At 35.7% G+C, this 22,143-nt stretch overlaps 1 pseudogene across 1 annotated transcript; it reads right to left on the bottom strand.

The window, feature by feature from the left end:
• Window positions 1–13,085: 13,085 nt before the first annotated feature.
• LOC143577625 (3',5'-bisphosphate nucleotidase AHL-like) lies at window positions 13,086–15,756 on the bottom strand (annotated as a pseudogene). The gene is made up of 3 exons (XR_013143142.1): window positions 15,482–15,756; window positions 14,018–14,685; window positions 13,086–13,493 (listed from the first exon to the last, which is right to left on the bottom strand). The product of XR_013143142.1 is annotated as a 3',5'-bisphosphate nucleotidase AHL-like (transcript).
• Between the last annotated feature and the right edge of the window lie 6,387 nt (window positions 15,757–22,143).

The following is a 22,143-nucleotide window of genomic DNA, read 5'->3' as shown; positions in this document are numbered from 1 at the left end:
TCCCAATAAGACGATAAAACCCTTAAATATCTAACGTTACATATCACATGCCAGTTAAGGTCCAATAAGGCCCATTGATAAAAGTATGACATATTATTGGGCGTTAACCAAACAATAACTCACTAAACTCATATTCAACCCTTTTAGAGCAACTATGGCATGATAAAGACTACAATGGGTCACTAACAACAATCAAGGCCCAAGACGGCCCATTAATGCAAAGTATGACGGCCAACTATGACTCACTACACTCCTATACAACCTGTTAACGTAACTATAACTTGATAGAGACCATACTGGCCATTAACAACAATCAAGGCCCCGATATGGTCCATTAATAAAAGTATGGCATGTTATTGGGTGTTGACACATGTCTATGGCTCACTACACTCATATACAACCCTCTTGTAGCAACGGGGACATGATAGATGCTATAATGACCATTAATACCAATCAAGGCCCATTGATGAATGTATGACATGTTTTGGACGTTAACATCTAACTATGACTAATAATAGTCCTATACAAACTTCTTAAAGCAACTATGACGTAACCAAGGGACACTAACATCTAACTATGACTAATTATAGCCAAATAAGGCCTATTGACGAATGTATGGCGTGTTTCAGGCGTTAACACCTAACCATGACTAACAACACTCCTTTACAACTCTTTTAGAGCAACCGTGACATGATAAATGCTATAATGGGACACTAACACCGATCAAGAACAAGTATGACTCACTAATGAACGCATGGTTTATTGGGCGTTAACACTGATTACTACACTCTTATACAACTCTTTTCGAGCAAATACAAATATCACTTGTATTTATTTTATATGTTTTTATATTTAAGATACAATTTCTTATATTATTTAAGGTTTAATTAGTTGTTATATATATACACACACACACACTAACAACTCTTTATTTTAATAATTAAACATTATAGATTTCAAGGCCCAATATGGTCCATTAGGACATGTATGAACTGTTTCTGTCTATTATGGTCTAATATGGCTCCCTATAACACGATAAAACCCTTAAATATCTAATGTTACATATCACATGCCAGTTAAGGTCCAATAAGGCCCATTGATAAAAGTATGACATATTATTGGGCGTTAACCAAACAATGACTCACTAAACGCATATTCAACCCTTTTAGATCAACTATGATATGATAAAGACTACAATGGGTCACTAACAACAATCAAAGCCCAAGACGGCCCATTAATGCAAGTATGACGGCCAACTATGACTCACTACACTCATATACAACCTGTTAACGTAACTATGACATGATAGAGACCATACTGGCCGTTAACAACAATCAAGGCCCAATATGGTCCATTAATAAAAGTATGGCATGTTATTGGGCGTTGACACATGTCTATGGCTCACTACACTCATATACAACCCTCTTGTAGCAACGGGGACATGATAGATGCTATAATGACCATTAATACCAATCAAGGCCCATTGATGAATGTATGACATGTTTTGGACGTTAACATCTAACTATGACTAATAATAGTCCTATACAAACTTCTTAAAGAAACTATGACGTAACCAAGGGAAACTAACATCTAACTATGACTAATTATAGCCAAATAAGGCCTATTGACGAATGTATGGCGTGTTTCAGGCGTTAACACCTAACCATGACTAACGACACTCCTTTACAACTCTTTTAGAGCAACCGTGACATGATAAATGCTATAATGGGACACTAACACCGATCAAGAACTAGTATGACCCACTAATGAACGTATGGTTTATTGGGCGTTAACACTGATTACTACACTCTTATACAACTCTTTTCGAGCAAATACAAATATCACTTGTATTTATTTTATATGTTTTTATATTTAAGATACAATTTCTTATATTATTTAAGGTTTAATTAGTTGTTATATATATATATACACACACACACACTAACAACTCTTTATTTTAATAATTAAACATTATAGATTTCAAGGCCCAATATGGTCCATTAGGACATGTATGAACTGTTTCTGTCTATTATGGTCTAATATGGCTCCCTATAACACGATAAAACCCTTTAATATCTAATGTTACATATCACATGCCAGTTAAGGTCCAATAAGGCCCATTGATAAAAGTATGACATATTATTGGGCGTTAACCAAACAATGACTCACTAAACACATATTCAACCCTTTTAGAGCAACTATGATATGATAAAGACTACAATGGGTCACTAACAACAATCAAGGCCCAAGACGGCACATTAATGCAAAGTATGACGGCCAACTATGACTCACTACACTCCTATACAACCTGTTAACGTAACTATGACATGATAGAGACCATACTGGCCATTAACAACAATCAAGGCCCAATATGGTCCGTTAATAAAAGTATGGATTGTTATTGGGCGTTGACACATGTCTATGGCTCACTACACTCATATACAACCCTCTTTCAGGCGTTAACACCTAACCATGACTAACGACACTCCTTTACAACTATTTTAGAGCAACCGTGACATGATAAATGCTATAATGGGACACTTACACCGATCAAGAACTAGTATGACCCACTAATGAACGTATGGTTTATTGGGCGTTAACACTGATTACTACACTCTTATACGACTCTTTTAGAGCAAATATAAATATCACTTGTATTTATTTTATATGTTTTTATATTTAAGATACAATTTCTTATATTATTTAAGGTTTAATTAGTTGTTATATATATACACACACACACACACTAACAACTCTTTATTTTAATAATTAAAAATAAAAAAATTAATTTTATTTAGTTCCTATTAATTTCACTTCCCTCAAAATTTCAAATTAAATTCACCCCCTCTTTTCTTCAAAATATTTTTGAATTACCCTCCCATTTTTAAATCTAATTTGACCACATATTTAACCTATCTTTTTTTCGTTTTCTTCATTCCTTCTTATTCTTCTTCTTCTTTATCTATATACGCTACCACCATAATCCTTCATCCTTAATTCTCTAACTCACTCAATTCTTAACCAAATCATTTGATTCGGGCTCTTATCTTATTATTTTTGTGAGAGAAATTCACATGTGGTGTCGGTTTCCATCAATTCTATCTCGATTTTTGCCGGATTCATGTTGAGTGTGAAGAACCCTAAGAACCAAGTTTGGGGATCTTCAATTTTAAGTGTTATTTTTGTAATTGAAGCTTAGTACACCTTCTTTCATCACTAAAAAGGTATCTATTTCACTTGTAATTGAAGCTTAGTACATCTTCTTTCATCGCTAAAAGGTTAATTGATGAATTAGAACCCTAGAGATGTCATAAATATGTTAGGGTTTGAGTTTTGATGACAACAGTTTGCTGACAGATCCGTTTTTTATTTATTGGTATGTAACTTGATGTTTGATATAATGCTAAATATTTATGTTTCCCGTGTATATTTTAATTAATATTTTAATAGTTTTTGTTCGTTTTTAGTCGATATTTGTATACTACTAACGTTTTTATGTTTCGTAGGTTCCGGGGTTTGATCGTGATGAAAAAGGGCGAAAAACGAGCTAAAACTAGCCGAAACGGAGATCCGGAACGCATCAGGAAGGAACTGGACAGAGAACCGGTCAGACCGGGCCGGTCTGACCGCCCCCCATGGAGGAGCACGCCGTGTCGCGCGAAGGCAGAAGGCTAAAAGCTCTTGGCGCGGTGCCTAGGCACAGCTGGGCTAGATTACTTTCGTTTTTGCTTCTTGCCGGGCCTTGTTTTGGGTATTTAAACACCTTTAACTTAATCCTGATATAACCTGAAAGCCACCAGCTGATTTTGAAAGTTCTTGGAGCTATCTTTCGAGTTTCGTGGTGATTTTGAAGGCAAGATAACATCCGGTGAAGAGCTAGACGTTTAAGATCGAAGAATACGGGTTTTATCGTCTATAATCTTTCATTCTTTATTATTACACCATGTTTTCATTATTATTCGTTTTGTTTGATTTAGACCTTAAGAAGCAGATCACAGCGATTGATTGCCCGCAGAACGCGCTGATACGGCGCGCTTTCGTGGGTTCCCAGCTCTCTAATATGCGTGATATATGACTCATAGGTACTTACCCCTAAAAGTCGCGCTCGCTCCGGATTTCCGGGTAGCGGCGCAGAATAGACTGGGGATGAAATCCATCCTCCACCAAGGCAGCTTCTACGTAGCGTTCCACTATCGCTTGAGCGTAGACAGTGGAGGCAATACGTATAAGGTCATCGTCACCTCCGAGATTGAGCACCGAGTACCTGGTATACAGGACGTGGCGCCTATACTCATCGGTAAGTAGAGGCTGGGGCAATCGCGGGATAATGATGGGGGCAGGTTCTGGGATTGGCGGCGTCTCGGGTTGAGGAAGAGGAAGAGGCTGCCCTGGTGGAGTAAGTGGGGGGGGGGAGGGGTTCCTCGTGTCACACCAGGCTATGACAGGAATTAAAACGCCTCCCGCTATTATCAATATCAACAAAAATAAATAAAGGACACATGGCTAAATTCCATAGACTACCTAGGTCGTGATGAACCTTAGTTCGGTTTGATTTTACTTGGATTTTCATTGCGTTATGGATATTATGTTCTAAGTAAATGGTTGAGTTTTATTTAGTTGATGCGTATGATTGCTTGGTTTTGTTTATTTGAATTTATTGTTTTACATTTCCCTTGTTGATTGTTTCATAGGATAGGACTTTGTTAGGTCACTTACTGTGTGTTCTTGACTAGTTTATGATTGATATCGGTTAAGATCATAGAAACAATAAAATCAATTAAACAAATAAAAGTGAGCTGTTAGTCTAAAAAGCTGTAAAGTGATAGGCTATTAATAGATCTTTGCTTGTCGGGATTGCTAGATTTTGTTCTTCGTAAGGAGTCCGTCTAGATTTGATTGTCAGCTTAGTCTATTAAATTAATTAGGTTTGCTTTGCTATCTTTTGAATTCCGCGCTGTAAGGTAGGTTTTCGTCATAAAAGATACTTAGACATAAGCGATTAAATGACCGTAAGGAAGTTTAATATAAAACTGGTGAGTCTTAAAACTTGTTAGAAATCCATAGGCGTCTTCTTGAAATTCAAGGGTCCTGTTCGAGTTTTCTGTCAAGGGTCTATTTTATGACCTTAGTTCCATAACTTGCGTGTTTCCATTTAAATTAATAACCGTAACTTTAGGGATTCCGACCTGGGTAGTTAATTTAATCATCTGAATTAATTCAAGTTTTCTAAATTGTTTATTAGTTAAAACTAATTAGGGTTTAAGTTTTTATTAGTTAATTAATAAGTAATGATTATGTTTTATTATTATTATAATAATTAGGGTTTGTTTTATTATTATATTAATTAGTTTATTAATAGTTTAATTAAAGTAATCATTAGTTAATTATTATTAGAGTTTTAATTAATTAGTAAAATAAATCCCCCTCAAATATTATTAATAAATAGTCCCGTCTTGTAGTTGAGTCTAATTTAGCTAGTTTACGTAATTAAAAGAGTCTCGTGGGTTTGATATCCGGACTTACTTAGCTGTATTAGAGTCGACCGGTTCACTTGCCGGTTAGTAGTTTAAGTTAAGTTTAAGGGTTTAGAGTATTACTTAGTGTCTAAATTAGTATAATTTTTGTTATTTATTTTATAACTACTTCAAGCACATCAATGTTAAACGATGATTATTGAATGATTGTTGATTCTATAATATATTTCTATGAGTCTAGTTTCCAAAAGGTAAAGTTTGTAATTTTTGGACGAGTTTTGAATAGTTTTTATGATTTTACAAAAACACTGGTCAAAGCTGATTCGAGGAGTTATATTCTGGTCTATATTTCCGACACCATAACTCCCTAATGACAAAACTAAACAGGTTGGTTCCAGTTCTGAAAATTAGTATTATGAGTTTTGAAGACAACCCAATTGGTCTTGCATAATTTGGATTATTGAGTTGATAGAACCATTAAACAAGTGTTTGTTGTGCAATCTGATGAACTGTTGGTACATACCTGTAATGGTTGAATTATTGTGAGTTTTGTATGCATGAGAAAAATATAATAAAAACTGTTTGAGAAACCTAATTCATATATTCTACCGTGGTAAATTTTGTAGAATTTATACTTAATCTTTTCTTAGTGAATAATCAGTTTGTACATGCTATAATCTGTCTCGTGAACTAAGTGATCATAAGTTAAGTTGTATGATGAATGTTTGGTTGATTTGCTATGATACGATTTGTGAATACATGTTAGGACTTTTTAGTACAGTTGACATTGATTATTATCACCAACAAGTCATCTATTCAAGTTTGTGTTTGTGTATACATTATGGCTTAACGTACGAGAGGTACGCGGGATGCTCTAAGGCAAAAAAAAAAGGCAAAAATACTAAAACGCTCACACAAACCCTAAACGCTCATAAAATGCTCAAGAAACGCTCAAAAACGGTTTTCTTGAAGAAAAGTGAAAAATTGATCGATTAACCATACAAAACTGTTTTTTTCGGTGAACCAATGTCACACCCTCAAAATCCACTAACGGAGTTTTACCGTCAGAGGGTGTGAACTAACAGGATCAGAATCATTAGTTATAATCAAACCATAAAAACGTTTAAATGAAATTAAGTGCGGAAGCATAAAAACCAAAAGACAAAAGTTGCGTCACGCAGGACGACTTAAAACCCCATAACAACAGTTAAAAATCAGTTTGCATAAACAAAAGCGTTTCAGATAATGCATGATCCTATACCGCGCGCCCGCCTCGGCTACCTGAGAATAACATACTAAAAGTGTCAACACAAGGTTGGTGAGTTCACAAGTTTAAATAAAATAAAGCGTTTAGCGTTTGCGTTCAGCGTTTTGCGTTACCAGATAGTGTTAAATCAATTATATATCGATAGGTAGCTAGCCTATACAACAAGTATTACTAAGTGTTCGACACCGAAGCTGACTGTTTATCAAGTGCCTTGTCACCAGGTCATCCAGACCATGGTACGTGTTAGCCAAAATTACACCCGCTCGACCTCCAGTCGAGTTTAGCGTTGGGTGGGGTTTGTCAAACCCAGTAGTACTACTCAACAGTGACTCGCTATTATCCAAATATTAACTGGTTCGATGTGTAGGACTTCAATTGTTTCGTTTGCCACTTAGTCTTTACAAGTGATATATAATCTACTAACAAAATCTTAAATGCGTTTATCGGAGTATGTTATCTCCCCCAAGTGAAAAGCGTTTAAAACAGTTTAAAGGGGTAAGTGAAACTCACTGTTTGCGAAGAATTCCCAAAATAAATCACCAAGTGATGCGCGTCACAGAAAAACTCTCTCTAGCGTTCTAAAACAACAAGGAGATTTTCTAAGTATCGGAACTAATATCGAGTCTCTAGACCCGGCACATAATTCCTAATCACAAGATACGTTTCGTGTTTGTTTGTGAATCGTGTGTGACTTAACGAGTACATTTGTGATACGATACGTGTGTGAGAAATTATTTACGTGTCATGTATTAATAATGTACATCACTAGCAATTACTCCCCGTAAGGGCAATTTGGTCACACATAACAATTAACTAGCAATTATCATATTTCATGCATTTTCACAAAATTCAGCAGCTAGTTTCACCGAGACAGAAATTCTACTTGAAAGATTGTACTATTCCACCGATCATAGCATCTCAATTAATTTACCAAAAATCATCACTAAAGCATGCATGTGTTAGGTTTCCAGAACATATTTTATTTTATTTTTATTCCACATAGATTTCTCATAATGATCAAAAAACTACAGCAAGCTCATAACAGTCAAATTCATGCGCAACAGAATGTTATTTGAAATTCCCATTAAATGAAAAATCCAAAAAATGCAAGACCACTTGGGTTAGGTTTCTAACTCAATAAGTCAACTTTCAGAAGTGGAACCAACCCAATTGGTCTCGTAGTTCATGAGATATAACATTTACAAAACAACCTAACAGCAGGTCTAACAACTCAGCTTTGCACAACGTTTTTGTAAAATCATAAAGGTTAACTTTTACACGTCCAAAAATTTCAAATTTATATTCTTTAGAAACTAGACTCAACCTAGTTTACTGTAGTATCAATAATCTCAACTAATTTTCACATATACACCCCGATACAGTCAATTGAACATCAACAACACAATCTGTCCAGAAACTGTTTGCAACAAAACTCAACATATTAGCCATTTATAAACCATAATTCCTTCATATAACATCCTAGACACCATAATCACTATCCATGCACATCAATTACACATTACATTCATGGTTAGGGTTTTATTTGAATTCAAAATCAAGAACACAACGATTAACATGTAATAATACCAATTCTAGTTATCATATCACAATCAATCCATCATCAACTCAAGATAAAACATATGAACACATATACATATGAAAATCGGACCTAGGGTTTGTAATTATACCTTCAAAAACACCAATACAAGCAAGAGGAAGGTAGAAGATGGCTAGAAACGGATGTAGGATGCTTCAATTGTGAAAAACCAAGATCAAAACCAAGTGATATGTGTGTGTATGTGAGCCGATTGTGAGGAGAGCAATGGGGGGGGCTGCCGTCGACTTAGGTGAGGGAAGGAGGGAGGGGAGTTAGGGTTTTATAATATTATTAATAATAATCATGTTACATCTAGGTCCCTCCACTTTCAAATGTTATCTTTCTAGCTTAATTAACTAGTTCTAGCACATTGAGTTAACGTTTATAACAATGTTATCACATAACACATAAGTCTAACACATAATTATCACATAATTATTGTTTTGACGTTTTTCGTTTATTCCTCAATTTTTTGCGTCAACTCGTTTGCGTTTCGGTGCAATTCCCGAAAGACTACACATGTAGTAAGTGTTAAGCGTCATTTAAACCCTAGTTTAAATGTAATGAGGTGTGCGTTATAGATTCAATGATCTTAAGTTTGAATTGACGGAGTTGAGTTAACGGAGTTAACCTGAAATTGACGATTGTCACAACCAATGATTAACTGGATATGTATTAACGATTCCGAGATTTTGTGATGTGATTTCATGGATCGATTTGTGAAAAACGGAATTCGCGTACGTAATGTACGTTAAGGTATTATTGTATTGGATCTTTTCCCAATTACTTTATGTCTGCTTGGTTGTTTTAATTTTTGCATATTTAACTTTTACTTTTTATTTTTTATAGATGATGTATAGTTATGATGCTAATATATTAACAATTTTAGGTTGAAAAAGTTAGAGCTGAAATGGAAAAAGAACTAGAAAATGAAAGAAAGTCAAGAAACGAGTTGGAAGAACGAGTGCAACGAATGGAACAAATGGAAAATGAACTTAAGGAAAATGAAGAAAGGAGGCAAAAACAATTTGATGAGTTTATAAGAAAGTTTGAGGTCGGTAGTAATTAGTAGTAGTTTCAAATATTTTGAATTTATAACTTATTATTGAAGGTTTGGTAATATAAACCCTTTTTGAATTATGTTATTGGGTTCGTTAAACTTATAAAAAAACATGTTTTAATTATATGCTAATGTGTTTAGTTACATTTATAAAGTTATGCTTTGAAATATTTATATTATGCATTGTTAGCAGGTTAAAAATCTGTTTTTTTATAATCCATTTTAAAAAATAATAAAAAAACTGAATTCGGGTAAGACACATTTAGTCACATTATTAACACAACCCTATATGCACGCTTAAAACAACTCTATTGGCCACATTATTATAAAATTCATGTGGCTGAAACATGAATTCATGTGGCTCTATACGTGCTATGGTCACTCATAGTAAATAGTCATGTGGCCATTTTCTACCATTTAGTCACACTTATTGGAGAGGCTTCTTGATGGCCAGCAACTAATGTCTGTACCCTTTAACCAAACTTACAACAACATAAGGCCACTAAAAACTGTGTATGGCCATATCATACTCACAGTGTCGCAACCTTTGGTCACATATGACCTGAACCAAATGTGTGTGGCTAAAGGCCTACGGCCACACTTTTTTCGTGTGACCAAAGGTCAATTTTCACGTAGTGTCCGCCATAGTGGGCCGCATTCGTGATAAACAATAAACGGCGGATCACCTATGTGCTCCTACGGATCAACTGCGGGGCACATTAAAGCGGGACATCCGGGCACTCCCGCGGATCAACTATGTGGCACATGCGCGCTCCCATGAGTCAACTCTAAGAACCGCGGACCGAATAAGCACGATGGCGGGTCAAATTCCCGTGTACCGCAATCAAGCTCCGGGAGCTACATAGTCCCAAAGTACACTAAACACCGCGAGCGCCTGACGCGGGCGGACCAAAACCAATCGCCACGGGCAGGTCAATACCTGCTACCGCAGGCTTTAGTGATACTCCGGCGAAGCTATGGATTAGCGATGGAAATCATCCCGCCTTGCTACACCATCCTAGCCATGCGACCTCTTCAAATCTACCAAACTTGGCGCGTATTTTGTTACTCGTTTCTTCGGCGGAAGAACGACCTTACGCCTCTTCAACTGAAACGACGGATAGGTTTGTTGCTCTGTTTTAGTCTGTTTCAAACCAAGAAAAGTAAACATGGCAGAATCTATAATATATGTATGGAAATGGCGTCGAGGGTGGTGAAGTTTTTGAGGAGAACATGGGAATTAATTTCCAAATTTCAAAAAAACCCCTCAACTTTTTCATAATATTTATTTTGTTCAAAAAGTAAAAAAGGCTAATGCCAACGTTAATGCTAAAGGCTAATGCCAACGCTAATGCTAAAGGCTAACGCCAACGCTAATGCTAGCGTTAACGCTAAACGCTAATGCTAAGCTCCATCCACCGCGGATCAACTTTGGCCACCTCATGTTACACCCAAGTTCAGTCGGATAGACTCCAGTGGCTGCAGATCAAATCCGGTCATAACGGGTTACATACGGGCAATGGCAGGTTACGTACGCTAATGCGCATATGTGACTAGAGTTGAAATCAACTACAGAAGGCCCCCTTGTTTTAATTGTGTTGGTTCACAAAAAAGTAAGTTTCTCAAAAATCTCTAACTTTTTCCTTATATTGATTTTGGTATATATAACAAAGGAAAATAAAACAAAGCACAAAGTTTGAGTATATAAGATTTGCATTAAAAAACTACATTAAAATTCAAGTGCTTATATTAATGCAAAACACATGGTTACGCGCCAAAATTATGACATACGTGTCATCTTTGGATGGAAGACGTCCAAATATAGGGTTGGGCACACCTCATAATCTGCCTGAGGATGGAACCTTATAATACACCAACATGGCTACGCGCCACATTTATGACATACGTGTCTAAATTCGCCTAAGGATAGAAGACATCCGAACTCAAAGATTGGGAATCCTTATAAACCCATATGGCCACGCGTCGAATTAATAACCTGCGTGTCATCTTATGACAAAAAGGCCCGCGTGCCAAAATCGCCATCATGATTTAAAACTCTTACAATCCGAAGCAAAGTAGATGCACAGGCAACAAGGTCTTAATAGAAAGCATTGGGGTCAAAAAAGCACTACTCCTCACTCCCGAGCATTCCTCATAAGTCCAGAACTCCACCTAACCGCTTGCACGCCCAAGAAAAGTACTGGACTGGGGGGACTTGTAGGTGTAGGGTACGTCAAACCCGGTACGACCTTTTATTTATTACATAATGTATTATGTTTATTACATTATTATTGTCTACTAACTAGGCCCATTGGGCTGGGGGTTTGTGATGGTAACCCCTAAGTCTGGCCCAATAAAGGTTAGAGTTTCATAATGGTAGTCATGGAGTTCCTATATAAGGAGCCTTCATTATTCATTTCAAGGACCTTTTTTTGGGACCCTTGACTCCCAACATATTTTTGTGGGGTGATGGTCGTCATCATTTTGGCAAGAATGGTCGATTTAAGTGGTGGCGAAACTGCTAATTTCTACCACCGCCGATTCACACCTTGAAATTGATTCGCTGAACAATAATGATGTCTGGAAAATCAATCTGGAAGATGCCTTGAGTGATTCATGTAAAAGCAACCAAATAGATAGGATAGATAAAGAATTAGGGCTCAAGAGGAAAGGCGAATTTGGTTGGGAAACGAATCCGGTGGTGATGGTGTTCACGAACGATCGGTGGCGGGTGTACGGCGATGGGTGGATGTCGCAAGAAGAAGATGGTGGTTGGGTGGCGGTGGTGGTCGGCAACGTTGATGGCTCGGAGTGTAAGCACAGGGACACTACACTAATTGCAGCCGGGGTGTGAAGAAAAAAGGTTAAAGGGGAGCATGGTTTTCTTTCTATAAAAAACACACGATGACAAAATTATAAATTTATTCAATTTCATTTTCTTTCTAATTAACCGTTTGCATATCTGAATCATTACAGGAATGTTTTACGTTGATCTTAAACTTAAACCTTTGAATCAGAAGATGTCAAACTAGGCCAATCTTGAACTGAATGTGAATAGAGGAGCCATAATGTTAAATTGATGAACTCTGATCCAGAATTGAGTAGCGAAATCAATCTAAATCATGTAGAATTCATCTGTCGATTCCCATATCAACTTTAATTTGTTTAGGTCAGCAATTTTGTTTTGAGCGTTATCCATTTTTATTCTGAGCGTTATTTTGTACAATGTGTAATAAAAGTTAATTTCATCATAGTTCAATTGTTGATTGGTTGAAACTAGAGTGGAATCGCAATACTCTATTTAATTTAAAATTAGAGTAATTGGATTATTAAGCTGTAATTCACCTATGAATTGAAAATCATAGTATTAGATCCTTGCAATGAATCGGATAACTTTTCCTATCCTAATCAATAACTGCACTCCAATCGAAAGATGGTTTCTTTTTGCAAGTGCTAGAATTGGAAGCAGAAAAGGAAGGTTCAGAAACGATGAGCGGAAACGGAACCAGAATTAGATTTAGGTTATTTACGTTTATGTCACCGCATAGTTTCAAATATAAATTAAAATCAATGGTGTGGGCCTGTGGGGAGTCTCGTACATAATATACAATAAGAACTAATAACTGATTATTCTACAATAACTCACCCCTAACTATATAATTTAATTTGGATATGAAAACTTATTGCTCAAACACATATTTTCACCCTTATTTATCATCAAAAGACTGCGAAAACGTATCATACAAAACCCAACGGTGATATTAAACACTAAACATAAACATGTAACACAATCAAAGGCTAGAAGAGTTCCAGCTAGCATCAACCGCGCTCATGATTTTGTCATGTAGAGACGCTCCAGCACACGCGATTATTCCCCGATCTAGCCCATGCAAATACATACCTTTAGAAAAATCTAGTCGTCGGCCACCAGCGTCAGTAACAATGCCACCGGCTTCTTCAATAATAACAACTCCGGCAGCATGATCCCATATCTTCTCCTTATAACCAGCTCTTGCAAACTTCATAAAAATCTCTGCGTCTCCACGAGCGATCGCTGCGTATTTCACCATACTATATACTCGCAACGGTTGGTTCCTGTCGTCAAATATCATGTCAACTGTCAAATACATTCTTGTTAATAAATAAGGTGTGCATGGGTCCGTTCGATCCGGTTTTGTTGAGTTTTTGAAAACCGTACAGTTTCAGTTTTTTTTCAGTTTTGGTTTTGCCATTTGGGCTTCAAAATTTTGGGCCAAAAGGAAAAGGTTGGCTAAAATAATGAATTCAGGCCTAAATAATTTTTTTAGTTAATAATTTATTTGAGTTTTATAAATTCGGACTAATATATATGGGTTAAACTATTAAATCATAATAAATTACTTAAGATTCAAAACAAAAATTAAAAATCTATGAGTTCGTTTCGGTTCTTTTGGTTTTAATCACACGCGAAACCGAACAAACTAAAGTTCGGTATTTAAAAAACATAAAAGAGAGCCATCGTCTTTTGTTTTGCTTTGGTTATATCAGTTTATTTTTTCGTTTTTTTCAGTTTCGGTTTTTTTTTTCAGTTTCATGCACACCGTTAGGTATCTTGTTGTTTAAGTAATTTTAAAAGTTACCTCAGCCCGACACTATGAGCTAACCCTTGTGTGAACCCATGGCTCGAGTTAGCCTTCTCAACCGGCTCACAAAACGTAGCTAAAACCGGATTATCAATAGTCGAAACCTTAATTTGCCTAGCCGGTCCGACACCTTTATCACCATTTATCAACGGTTCCATCCACGCCTTCTTACTACCTTTCTTTGCATAAAGCACACACCCGTTATTATCCCAACCCGAAGATCCCGGTTTAGTCGACCTCGAAAGAATCCTCCGATACCCGTTTTGGTAATTTAACCACTCTTTATTCATCGGGTAGTTCGGGCACCCGAGAACACCAAGAACCACTTGCCCGTTTTCCACTAGTGCTAGAGCTATTGCGTACTGGTCCCCTCGCACGAACCCTAGTGTCGAGGACCCAAAATCTTCCGGTTGGCCTGCCCGTGGAGTTGCACCGGCTAATGGCTTCTAAGACTTGTGTGGGTTCAAGATTTGTGACTGGGGGTTTGATGCCGAAACGGGCTGCGGATGACAGGGAGTCGTTGACGGTTTTGACAACGGATGATAGGATGGTTGTTGTGTCGGGTTTTGAGAGGGTTTCGATGTCTTCTTCTGCTACGATTGATACGTTTTCAGGTCCGAATGCTTGGGATAATATCCAACTGACTGTTGCTTGCACACTCCAATCTGTTGGTAAATTTGAAGAATAAAAGTGTTATTTTTTGGTATAACAAAAATATATAACCCGAGCATAAAACATATTGTGTCAAAGATATCAATCATAACCCCAGAACAACTAAAACCATGTAACCAGGGCACGATTGATTTAACCCTTTATCTAAACAGGTCAAATGTACAGGCGAACTGTAATTGGGTTGTAAAGGGGTTAAACGGGTCGTAATATAGTTGTAAAGTTTGACGGGTCATAAACAGGCTGTAATAAAGTTGTAAAAAGTGGTTAAACGGTTCGTAAAATGTTTAGCGGGCTATAAACGATTAAACAGGCTGTAATGAACTTGCAAAGTTTGACGGGTTATAAACGGGCTGTAATAAAGTCGAAAAGGGGTTAAACGGGTCACAAACTGTTTGGCGGGTTATAAACGAGCTTTAACAAAGTTGTAAAGTGGTTAAACAGGTCATAAACCATTTGATGGATTATAATTTACAAATGAGCCATAATAAAGTTTTAAAGTGGTTAAACGGGTCGAAAACTGTTTACCAGGTAATAAACGAGCTGTAATAAAGTTGTAAAGAAGTTAAACGGGTCAATAAACTGTTTGACGGCCAACAAACAGACTGCAAAAAAATTGTAAACGGGAAACAAGCTATAATAAAGTTGTAAATGAGTTAAACGGGTCGTGGACTGTTTGACGGGTTATAAACATGGTCTAATAAAGCTGCCAACTGGCTTAACATACAATAAAACAGTCAGCTATTTAAAAACATTATAAAATTATATAGTATTTTTCATAACAACACTTACCAGCAATTGTGACAGGCGAATTATCATCTTTAGCTTGAACATTATCATCATTACCATCTCCATTAAAGATCAGATCTTGTTGAACCTTCTGACAAAGCAAACATGCAACATGAACAGCCTTTCACAGCAACTTCCAATTCCTTCGCATACCCATCAGATTCAACCTCCACCCACTTACTATTCACCCCCATTTCGTCGCAAAATTGGGTTTTCTCGTCGCAATTTGAGAGACAACAAATGGGTGTTATTGATTTAGGGTAATCGATAATATTATGGTACGAAGCCAAGAATCTGAAATGGGTTTCGAGTGGATTGTTGTTCTTGGTGGTAAAAATTGAAGCTTGAGGGAAATTGGAACGAATGAGAGTCATGTTATAAAGGGCAATTTCACTCGTTTTGAATTGAGATTATTCAAACAGGTTTGTATTGATTATGATGTATTTGGTTGAGATAGGCACACGAGGTGTGGACTGTTGTTTGTTTTGCCTGGTTATGAAAAGGTAAAGTGGGACTTTGCATTTAAGGACTTTGAGATTGTGGATGTGTACACGCAAGTGGGTCTATGTACATATGTGGTCTTGTGTCACATGTCAATAATGTATTAATTAAATAGTTAATTAATAATACACGGGTTGAATGTTGGTTGTGATCGAACTTCTAATGTTATTTGCGAGTTAATGTTAATTTTAAGCTTAGACGTTAAAATTAAAAAGTTTAGCTTAGTTTTCTGACGTTACGGTTTACATGATTACGTTGATATGATATGGAACACTATATTTGGCAAAACATACTCAGATATATGATTTTGGGTAGCTTATCGGGTTTGGGTTCTAAACTACTTATCCATCGGTATATATGGGTTGAAAGGGCATAATGGTAAATACCATCAAGTCTGGATGAGTTGAAGAAAGTAAAACTAAAGATTAGGATGGTCAGCCAGTTCTTTTGTGACTTTGTCCATTCGTTTGCCATTGTCATCACGTGTTGTTAATTAAGTGTACGTTAAGTATTGTTCATAAGATGTTCATCACTAGCTATTGATTCAAGTCGCATGTTATGTGTTCCAATATCATAGATGTAAAGGCAGGTTTTCCCATATAAGTATGAAATTTTGTTGTCCAACGTGTTGCTTTTTTTTATTATGAAATCTGAACCAATTGAGCAAATAAAATGTTGTCGTTCCCTCACCGTGAGTACAATCATCCACCATGAAGTTATGTGACGAGGTTCTTCTTCCTCCAGGCTCCGCAACCTGTGCCTCAGTGCCAAAATAAGACAACAAAGTATACGACAATCTAACTTTACTTTATCAGTTGTCTTAAAAAAGATTTGACATAATTCTTTATTCGCTCAGATAATGAATGATAGAAGTAAAATTAATGGTGAAGTACTGAAGTGGTGAAGATATCACTGAGTAATTGCAACATGAAGGGAGAATTAATGATGGAGTTGAATTGTTTTTATTAGGCGTTAAAGTGAAAGGTATGGCCCTAGAGATATAACTTAACTAATCACATTAGGAAGGGAATAGTTACCTTTAATTTATTCCGCTAGTGACACTACACTAGCCCAGTTGTTGCTGTGGAGTTAGAGAAGAAGGTTGTAAAGAAAATAATCATCTTTGGATTTCAATTATTTTAAAACGGCTGTTAATCCAAATCAGAATGGAGAAAAAGGAGCAATGAGGACCTATAGTCAAAGAAAGGGGAGAAACCGCCTTTTACAAAAAAGAATACAAAAAAGAAATTTAGTGTTTATTCATATGCTTAATTCCCAATTGCCCCATATTTGGCTAAGTTCCCCGTCATCCCCCATGTAAAAAATTTTAGGTCCGTTACTGGTGATAAGCTTTTATTGATCGACCTATTTCGACCCAGTACATGGTTTTTTCAAAACCCGTCTTGACAAGAAACACAATAATTAACCACTTTAAGAACGACTTGTTTTGACCTAAACCGGCTTGATCTAAACTCATATTGACCATTGACGACTCGAGTATTTTGCCATGTGTATGGCATACACTAAAAATATCAGATGTCGGGACTTCAATAGGATTGAATGCACATCATTTGTATACCATTTTAGTTTTAATTAAAGTTCTAAAATATTATCTTTATAATTTCTAAATATGATATTTTGTACAAATGAATTTTCTCTCTCTCTGGACTTATTTTTTTATTTTTATTTTTAATTTTTATACATTTATAAGTAATACTTTGTAAAAAAGTGACTCGTATGAACATTAAACTCAATTATCCGTATTTTATACACCTCAATTTTTTAATAGATTAACTAGGTTAGAAGTGTGTGTATTACACAAATTGAATAAAAAATATTAAATTAAATATTTAATGGGTGCTAATAAAGATTTATAAATTAAAAAGGAAATTACAAACTTATCTATTAAGCGGAGAAAAAAAAAAGAACCCATATAAGTAAACGAAGACTCGCAAGTTTATGCATAACGCTCTTATTTAGTATTAAGTATGTATAGAAATACTAAAAGGGCACAACAACGTACCTTATAAAGAAAATAAATTATATTTTAAATAAAAGCTTAAAGTAATTAAATATTTAAGTCATGATTCATGAATACCTATGAAGATGCTACCGATTAGCATTTAGCAAAAAGTAAGTAAATAAATAATGGATTTTCTATCGTATATCACATAACCATGGCCATCCTTTTTTTGTTTTAACCTTTTCATCTAATTGGCCTAAATATTATATTCATTTCATCCCAAGTTTTTTGGTATGTTTCTTTTAGTAAAATATCAGTCGGATACAATAATTTTTACTTTACACATCATAAAATTTAAAGAAAGTAAATTAAGTTAGAAAAAACTATGATATAGAAAGTAAAAATAAAAGGATCATATCTATGGAGTCCAATAAAACTTTAAAGATAGCTCAAACTTTAAAAAAGATCATGAAAATATTGTAATCATGTAGTGATGTAGTCATGTTTTTTGACGAATAAACTGACAAAAATGACATCAAATATGGTAGAAAGTGATTGTTATGCTTTTTTGCCAAGTTTTATATCAAAACCACTTGATGACAACTATCATAAAGTTGAGGGAATATATTTGTCAAATTTACATACTTAATTTGATGTTATTTTCTTTATAATAGATGCATCGATTAAGAAAGAGATATTGGTTTTTAATACTCCCAACTTTCGCTTGTTTGTTGATACAACTCTCAACTTTCGATTTGTTATCCATTACTCCTAACTTTCAACTTAGGGGGTGTTTGTTTTTTAATAAAAGAGCTTCCTGGCCTTTTTTGTCTGCGCCGCGCAGATCACGCGCAGACATTGAGACTTGCAGGCTGTTTGTTTCCTGGAAGACAATTCATTAAAAAAAAGGTCTGTGCGCCTTCTTCCCCATGCAGACATGGATCAACCTAATCTCACCTCTTCTAAACCTTTTCATCTCTTTACACAAACTTCTGATGGTTATCTCCACACAACCCTAGCCCCCATATCACCCAATCTCCTCCCGTCACCCCCTCTCCCCACCTTTGACGCCGCCCTCCGCCACCTCCGGCGTCACCCTCCACCCCCACTCTCTTCCCGTCATCCCTCTCTGCACCTCCGGCCCCTGCATTCCCGCCCCACATTCGGCGTCGTCCTCCACCCCCACTCTCTTCCCATCACCCCTTTTTGCCTTTAAAATTACAAGGGTTTCACAAATTCAATCTGTCAAAGCGAATCAAGTCAACGGGTGATAATATCATAATATCAATCAAGTGACAAAGCATATATGATATCCAATGAAAGATTGGATGCTTACATGAATTTTCAGGTTTAAGCTTAGAATAAGCATGAATATTGATCTTTAGACCACCTACATAATTTTAATACCAAGAAAGAAAGGATGAGACTTTTGAAGACTGAAAATAATAAACACAAGTAGTAAAGATTATTATTATTATTATTATTGTTATTAAGAATTATATTTATATAATAAAAATGATATTTTGATGAGTTACCATGCATTTTGATGATTACCATTAGTTTGTTCGGTTCGGTTTGTTTAAAAACACTTTATTTTATTTTATCAGTCTACAGACGTTAAAAACAAACAGTCTACTTCTTGCAGACTGCATATCACACCCCGACCAAAGGCGGAACATGCCGGGGCGTAACGTATTGATTGGACAGTAGCTCAAAAGACAATAATTAAAGTGACAATAAACAATTTAATTCATTAACATTAAACACGTACACAAATAATTATAACAATCACATCATAGTTTTGTATAATATCCTAAGGTCAAACTAGTGTCTTCAATCTTGAATAGTATCAACTACTTGTACCTGTAGCATGTACGAAAATAGAGTTTGTCAACACGAATGTTGGTGAGAATACATAAGTTTTGATTTTATGTATATATAGAGATAAATCACAATTCATATGTAAATGATGAGTATTACAAGTCATATGAAAGTGTAAACAATTAAATAAATATGGATCCGTTTTTATTGATACGAAATCAAATTACTTGGGTAAAGTGTATGATCATACTAGATGAGAATAGATGAGGATGAGATACCAACCACCAAACATAAAATAAACAATTAGGCACATGTAGCATTATCATAGAGCATGCAATAATCACACATAAACATATATTGAATTGTGTTTTGAATAGATGCCGAAATAAAACATGAGTAAAGTAAATAAGGAATACATGCTACCCCCAAAAGTATAAAAGATGAAAAAGTGGAATATATAAAATAACCTTAGAGAATAAGCAAATGAATAAATACGTTAAGATTGGTAGGAGAATAAGCGTCGCGCTCGAGAGGTAGCAAAGTCAAATCCTAACAAGTGTAATAATGGGAAAATACTACAAATTAACAATTGGACTAAGAGAGAAACGAGATATGAACGGGGTATAGAGAGTATAGCATATTGTATTTAGAGTTTATGATTAATAAAGATTACTTATAAATTAATATTTGTATAAAATATAATTGTTTATAAAATATTCGTACTTATATTATTAAAGCGGTAACAATATATATTTATAAAAATGCCATTTGTTTATAAATTAATTAGCCAAATTATTATGTAAATAATAATTATATCCTTAATTTACGTATTCTAAATAAACCAAAATCTTTTTAAATATTTATTACAAAAACTCTTATAAACTTTTAATAACCATTATACATAGGTTATATATACATAGATATATGTATGTATATCTAGTTTTAACCGGGAATCGGAAAACAACGAGTTAATAAGTGTGGTTTTAATAAGATACAAATTATTTATTATTTCTTAAGATTTTTAAAATCATTGGAATTGATTATTGTAACAAAATACCAAAAAAAATGAAGGCAAAACGGGGTGGCAGGGGGTCGAACCCGCGACCTCCACCCTGGGATTCAAGTGTCTTAACCAGTTGAGCTACAGCTAGATGTGTTTAAGAAATCAGTTTATGTAAATAAAAGGACACAGATAGATCATAACAGGTTCATAATCAAACCCTAACAACATCAATCGGTTAATCCGATTAATGTTGTGTTAATAGATGTTAGGGCTTATGATAAGCATCAAATCGCGAACCTACACATGTGTTTAATTACCTCTAACGAAGACTAGATGTGGGTGAACAGAAACTGAACTTGGCCGGCGGTTTGATGACGAACAGACAGGGAAACGACGAGTATAATTCAATTGATTGGAGGGGTTATGGCAGCGATGGAAAGAGGATGGTGCGTGTCCAATTAATTGCACTAAAGACCAGTATTTATAGGGTTTCAGTGTCAATTGGGCCGCGGTTCGTTAGGGTGTGAACGTCTGTCAATTAGTTGTTCTTACCATATAGATTGATTACGCGTTAATTTGAAAACAAGAAATATCATCAATCCCTGGATAATCGGCTGATTAGATGGGTTGACCTTGGTCAAAATCGTGGAAGGAGATGATGGGTGTGTGATTTACGATTGGGAAGAAGGAGGATGAGGGGAGGTTTGAGTATTTGGCATAATTGGCCCCTCAAGCTTTGGAATAGTTTAAATCTAGATAAACTTAATAAAGCTAACATATATTAATAATAAGTATCTTTTAAGAAAACTTTAATAGATTCAAAGAAAAGAAAAAAAAACAAAATGGGTCGGGTTTCGGGTGCGGAAAATAAACGAATGCTACACTGCAGAGGTTTGGTCCACCTCTTCTCCTACAGATGCCTGCAGATGTGGTCCGCAGACTGCAGACGTTTTACCTCTTAAAAACAAACAACACCTTATTTTCTTCCACCACTTCCGAACTTAACGGACCCTAACCCCGTTAGTGTTTTGTTGAGGTGGCATTTTTTGCTGACGCGACATGCATTGGTGGCGTTTTTATATGAAAATCTGGTCCCACATCACCACTTCATTATTAAAAATTAAATAGCCTAAAATAAATACAAAATATAATATCTCAATATATCAAGACTTTCTCTCTCTAACTCTTCCCAACTCAAATCCACCAGCTTCAACCACCACTGACCACCACCACCTAGCTCCACCACCACCATCACTACCCACCCTTCCCCATGAATTTCCGGTCACAAACTTTTACCTCTCTTCTAGCACGTAAGGTTAACTGCCACCACCATGAAATCGTTACCTCCACTCAATGAATCACCACAAATATGTAGTT

The sequence above is a fragment of the Bidens hawaiensis genome, unplaced genomic scaffold (assembly GCF_021521415.1).
Source record: "Bidens hawaiensis isolate Kalapana, Puna unplaced genomic scaffold, B.hawaiensis_p1.1 tig00028759_1, whole genome shotgun sequence".
Taxonomy (NCBI): domain Eukaryota; kingdom Viridiplantae; phylum Streptophyta; class Magnoliopsida; order Asterales; family Asteraceae; genus Bidens; species Bidens hawaiensis.
The sequence above is the reverse complement of the archived record's forward strand: the minus strand, read 5'-3'. Positions and strand labels throughout refer to the sequence as shown.